The sequence below is a fragment of the Lepidochelys kempii genome, chromosome 6 (assembly GCF_965140265.1).
Source record: "Lepidochelys kempii isolate rLepKem1 chromosome 6, rLepKem1.hap2, whole genome shotgun sequence".
In the NCBI taxonomy this organism is placed as follows: Eukaryota; Metazoa; Chordata; order Testudines; family Cheloniidae; genus Lepidochelys; species Lepidochelys kempii.
In genome coordinates, this window is record NC_133261.1 from 89722561 (window position 1) to 89729284 (window position 6724).

The 6724-nt window shown below is 39.2% G+C and overlaps 1 pseudogene; it reads left to right on the top strand.

The window, feature by feature from the left end:
- The first annotated feature begins 4228 nt into the window (after window positions 1-4228).
- On the top strand, window positions 4229-5890 carry LOC140913887 (E3 SUMO-protein ligase ZBED1-like; annotated as a pseudogene).
- The last annotated feature ends 834 nt before the right edge of the window (window positions 5891-6724 follow it).

Sequence of the window (6724 nt, forward strand, 5' to 3'; positions counted from 1 at the left end):
TGGCACACCCTTTACTACATAGCCTCCAGGGAAGGAGTTATTATAGGAGTTAATGAGTGAAACGTGGATTTGCATATGCAGGGCTTTGAAACAGTTGGGTTTTCTAAGTGTCATTATAGCTAATTAATGTATTTGTATACAGCCAATTTTTTGTTTAATGTACCCTGGAGCATGTGTTTGGGAAGGGTTGTTGTTACCTAAACTAGCCACCAGAATTTATAGGGGACAGCAAGAGATGGAGTCCTGCCAATGTAAAGCAATTAGTGTAGACTTTTCTGTAATGGGGACTGACACTATCTTATCTTGCCTATTACATCAGAAAAGCAACCACTGCAGTAAGAAGCCAATTTGGGCCAGAGCCAACATGAGAAAAATGGGGCCATGATAAGATTTCCAAGGAAGGAGAGGTTAAAGGAGAATGGAGCCATGCTGAGAACAGAAGCAGTAGACTGGACCAGTTAAGAGAAGCTGGACCAGATTGTATCTTAAGAGGGGGGTTAGATTACATGGAGGTGTTTGTGAACACCTTGGGAGAATAAAAGGGGTCAGTTCCAAGGAGGGCATGAGGAAACTACACAGGTACACAACATGGCAAGGCATATCCTCATCAACGTGGGTTATTGTGAGCACATCAAACCTGTCCTCTCTCAGTATGTTGGCTCCTAATGGAATACAATGTTCAAGATCTCAGTTCTTCTCTAGAAGGCTCATAATGATCTGACCCCAGAGTCAAGGCCCCAATTAGTAACTCCAGTCCTCTGACACAAGGGAATGGTCTACTGAAAAAGTAAAGCTCTTTGGGGCGGAGCTACAGCTTTATCCGGGATTGGTCTAAGGCTGTGGAATGTGCTTCTCCAGGATTTAAGAACCATTTAAAATCTTGATAAGAACATAAGAACATCCATACTGGGTCAGACCAAAGGTCCATCTAGCCCAGTATCCTGTCTTCCGATAGTGGCCAATGCCAGGGGCCCCAGAGGGAATGAACAGAGCAGGTAATCAAGTGATCCATCTCCTGTCGCCCATTCCCAGCTTCTGGCAAACAGATACTCTCTGTTCCAAGTGCAAGTGGATTTGGAACATTTTTGCAACCTTGACTTTACTAAAGAAAACACATACCATTTCATAACTAAACAAACAAACCAACAAAAAAATCCACCCACAGCATTCATAGATTCCAAGGCCAGAAGGGATCATTGTGATCTTGCAGTCTGGCCATCTCTATAACACATGCTACAGAACTTCCCCAAAATAATTTCTAGAGTATATATTTTAGGAAAAAATGCCCAATCTTCATATGAAAATTGTCAGTGATAGAGAATCCAGCATGACTCTTGGTAAATTGTTCCCAGTGGTTAATTATCCTCACTGTTAAAAACGTACACCGTATTTCCAGTCTAAATTTGTCTAGCTTCAACTCCCACCTACTGAATTGTGTTATACCTTTCTCAGCTACAGCCCATTATCAAATATTTCTTTCCTACGTAGGTACTTATAGACTGTAATCAAGTCACCCCTAAACCTTCTCTTTGTTAAACTGAATAGATTGAGCTCCTTGAGTCCATCACTATAAATCATGTTTTTCTAATCATTTAATCTTTCATGTGGCTCTTCTCTGAACCCTCTCCAATTTATCAACATCCTTCTTGAATTGTGGATAACAGAACTGGACAAAGTACTCCAGCAATGGATGCAGCACTGACAATACAGAGGTAAAATAACCTCTCTACTCCTAGTCTAGATTCCCCTGTTTATGCATCCAAGGATTACATTAGACCTTTGGGCCACAACTTCAGATTGGGAGCTCATATTCAGCAGATTATCCACCATGACCCCCAAATCTTTTTCAGAGTCACTGCTTCCCAGGATAGAGTTCCCCATCCTGTAGGTATGGCCTGCATTCTTTTTTCCTAGAGGTATACATTTACAATTAGCTGTATTAAAACACATATTGTTTGCTTGAGCCCAGTTTACCAAACAATCCAGATTGCTCTAAATCAGTGATCATTCCTCTTCATTATTTACCACACCCTCAATTTGTGTCATCTGCAAACTTTGTCAGAGATAATTTTATGTTTTCTTATTTTAAGATTTTTATTGATAAAAATGTTAAATAGCGAAGGGCTAAGAACCAATTCCTGCGGGACCCCACTAGAAACACACCCGCTCAATATTGATTGCCCATTTACAATTACAAGTTGAGACCTCTCAGCTAGCCATATAGCCAGCTTTTAATCAATTTAATGTGTCCCATGTTAATTTTATATCGTTCTGGGTTTTTTTGTCAGTCATGCACTAAGTCAAGCACCTTACAGATGCCTAAGTATCAACACTATTGCCTTTATCAACACAACTGGTAATCTCATGAGAAAAAGACATCAGGTTCTTTCTCCAGGATCTATTTTATATAAATCCATATCGATTGGCATTCATTATATCATCCATTAATTCTTTATTAATTGAGTCCTGTATCAGCCACTCCATTATTTTGCTTTGGATTGAGGTCAGAATTAGAGGCCTGTTATTACCCAGGTTATCCCATTTATTTTTAAAAAATATTGGTACAACATTCACTTTCTTCCAGTCTTCTGGAACTTCTCCAATGTTTCAAGATTTATTGAAAAATCAACATTGATGATCTAGAGAGCTCCTCAGCCAACTCTTTTAAAATTCTTGGATGTAAATTATACGGATCTGCTGATTTTAAAATGTCTGACTTTAGTAGCTGCTCTTTAACAGCCTTCTCAAGGTCCCCTCCAACCCTATGATTCTATCCTCTGGAGATACTAGTGGAACAGATATGATGCATTACCCTCTGGGGGAGAATAATAAGATGCCACAGTGATGGGCAAGATATAAGAACCTAAATGGCACAGAATAGAGGAACTTGGCTGGCAGCTTTGGAGAAAACTCAAATGACAATGTAAACTCTAAATTTGGGAGGAGCTATCAGGGACCTTAAATTAGCATGGTACAGACACAAGTTATAGCTTCCAAAGGGACTGGCAAATCGGGAAGAGTTAATATTTAAATCTAAAATTCCTATAAGTTTCTTTAAGATCATTCATTGAATAACCTTACTGCGTGGTAGCAGGGTTATTAGAGTGATTTCAGCACTTCTTGTTCTGTGTAAGGGGTAGATAGGCCATCCTCGTACAAATGTCTAACACAAGGGAGAATGGGATTAAACTTCCTGATGTAGCTCTGCAAATATTGACACAAAAGAGAAGTCTATATTTAAAGAAATTATAATGAGCCAATTTCATAGGAAAGTAAATCTTTGACATTCATATTCCCTTGCACCTGTGGTTAAAGTTATTAGTCCCACTAGATCTTAATGCAAGATTATTTCAATAAAACAGCAATTATACACACTTTAGAAACAAAGTGGAGCCTAGGAATTTCTGTATCAAACAGATCAAATTAATTTTTCTAGTCCAATATTCTGTCTCTGACAATGGCTATTGGCAGAAGGAAAGGCATAGAACCTCCAAAATGCAGGAAGTAATATACATGTAGGGAGGAATTTCTTCCTGACCTTTGCTGCTGATCAGTTTATTTCCTACTACATGAGAACTGGAAGCCTTTTAAAAGTGGTAATACATTATTTACAAAGGTAAATCAATTATGGTGCAGGAAAAACACTTCTATTTAAATTGTCCAGGAGCTGTGTACAGGATCTAGCCTATTCAGTATATGAAACGGTGGCAATCATCTGTAGTCTTATACACACATTATAAAAGTCATCAATCCCCATTCCTTTTAACCATCGTTTTGGTGATAACTGAATGTTCAAAGTACTTCACATCTATTTTTCTTCAGCACAAAGTGAATACTAATAAATTGTGAGTTCAAGCTTTTATTCCACCAAAGAGTTTGATTTACTATAAACAGGCAAAGAAGAATATTCAGGGCAACTGAAGCACTTGCTTTTATGAATATTGCCTGGCAATGAGTACTTCATTACATAAGCTTTTAGCACAGAAGAACTTTAGACCATCAGAAGGGCTGCATCCGATTTAGTTCAGACTTTCTTTCTAATTCAATAATTCATAGACTAGACATTGAGAGATGTTTGGTCACATGTACTGTGATTATATGTCTTGTACTTTCAGCTAATGTAATTTCGACTGGAGTTTTATTAATTGTCTCAATTGCTCAGGTATCTCTGGGTTCCGTGGAACAATATGAAGCTGTTTGGTTGGGGTTTTTTTAGGGCTTTCAGTTAATGGAGCAAAGCAGCAAAAGTTCGTCTTTTGAATGGGAAGTTTATTTTTAAAAAACTTCCAGATGGTTCCCTGGATAAAAAGACAGTTAACTCTAGCTACTGCAAGGCTGAGTTCCAATACCACTGAAGTACTTCAAGACTGCAGACCTGAAGTACTTCAATGGTATTGGAAACATGCTTTCTCCTCTAGTTTTTGTGCTACAGATAACCCACTGACAACAAATGAATCCTGCCAGCGGCAATAGAGTACACTTAGAGAGTTCAGGATCACTACAAGCCCATGGATCAAAAAAGTACAACTTAACTAATGCTATAGCAAAGTGGATAGCTATGGACTGCAGACCATTCAACATTGTAAATGACAGCGGGCTAAGAGATGTTATTCAAATTGCATCTTCCAATCAGTCATACACCTTGCCCTCCCAAGGAACCATTGCATCACGAATGCACGACCTTTATCACCGTGAGAAGACTACAAAGTTGGAGCTTCTGAAAAATGCACTACCTGTTGCTTTCACTGGTGATCACTGGACAGCCATGGGCAATCATAGCTATCTTGGTATGACGACGCACCTGAGTGATGCTGCATGAAAACTGCAGTTGTTTGCTTTTAATAATAATGCATACGAAAGAGAGACATTATGCTGAAATATGTGCAGAGCATTTCTTGGATGTTGCAAAAGCATGAAATAGTCAAGAAAAGGTAACAACGAGTACTGACAGTATATGAAATATGATAGCAGCTGCCAGTCGTTTGCATTTTTAACAGGAGGTGCATCACTCACAGTCTGCAGCAATCCACTCAGTGATGGTGGTTTTGAAAATGTGCTGGCAAAATGTAGAAAACATGTGGGCCATTTCAAACCCAGTACACACTGAGTATGGGTCAGTGCCTGCTTGGAAATAAAGCTGCTATCACAGCCACATTGTGCTTTTGAGCAGCTAATCTATCAATGCAACAAGGAAGTGATTTCGAAAAACTGTAAAAGCTAGAAACACTACTTGAGCCCTGCAAGCTTGTGAATGAACTCTTTGGGGGAGAATTGTAGGTCTCCTGCTCTGTGGTTTTACCCACATTCTGCCATACATTTTGCGTTATGGCAGCCTCGGATGATAACCCAGCACATGTTTGTTTTAAGAACACTCACTGCAGATATGACACAATGCAAAGACAGTACCAATGTGAGATTTTTAAGGATAGCTACAGCACTCGACCCAAGGTTTAAGAATCCGAAGTGCCTTCCAAAATCTGAGAGGGATGAGGTGTGGAAGATGCTGTCAGAAGTCTTAAAAGAGCAACACTCTGAGACAGAAACTACAGAACCCAAACCACCAATAAAGGAAATCAACCTTCTGTTTGTGGCATCTGACTCAGATGATGAAAACGAAGGTGCTTCGGTCCACACTGCTTTGGATCATTGTCAGGCAGAATCCATCATCAGCATGGAAGCATGTCCTCTGGTATGGTGATCAAAGCATGAAGGGGAACACGAATGTTTAGCATATTTGGCACTTAAATACCATGCAAGGTCGGCTATAACAGTGCCATGCAAACACCTGTTCTCACTATCAGGTGACATTGTAAATATGAAACGGGCAGCATTATCTCCTGTAAATGTAAACAAACTTGTTTGTCTTAGCGATTGGCTGAACAAGAAGTAGAACTGAGTGGACTTGTAGGCGCTAAAGTTTTACATTGTTCTGTTTTTGAGTGGAGTTATGTAAAAATATAATAATTCTACATTTGTAAGTTGCACTTTCACAATAAAGAGATTGCACTATGGCACTTGTAGGAGGTGAAATACTATTTCCTTTGATTATCATTTTTACAGTGAAAATATTTGTAAAAAAAATAATAATATAAAGTGAGCATTGCAAACTTTGTATTCTGTGCTGTAATTGAAATCAATATTTTGAAAATGTAGAAAAACATCCAAAAATATTTATAATACATTTAAATTGATATTCTATTATTGTTTAACTGTGCAATTAAAACTGCGATTAATCCCAACTATATTTTTAATCTCGTAATTAATTGTGATTATTTTTTTAATCGTTGGACAGCCCTAATTTTCTTTTTTTCCAGGAAAGATACACAGAGCAAGGTTTCTCTGTTCAAGTTTTACTATTTCTCTTCCATGAAATCTGAGTTTGGTTAAACCAGAGGTTCCCAAACATTTTTTGCTGCATCCCTTGAGAGATTCATGTCCCATGCATACTCCTCTTGGTACAAGGAAAAAGGGGGAACCAGAGGGTGCTGCGTTCAGAGCCCGTGAGATGGGGGAAGAAGGGGAAATATGAGCAGCATGTGTGGGGAGGAGGTCACGCACCTGTTCAAATCCCAGCTGTCTGGAAAAGTAATTATTGCGTGGCAGTTCTGCCCAGTTCCTGCATGCAAGTGCACGTACTGGGTGCAAGGCCTTTGCTGTGAGACCAAGACACGTATGCGGTAGTGTGGCCATGCTGATTCCTAGAGCAGCCACGAGGAGGGCTTGA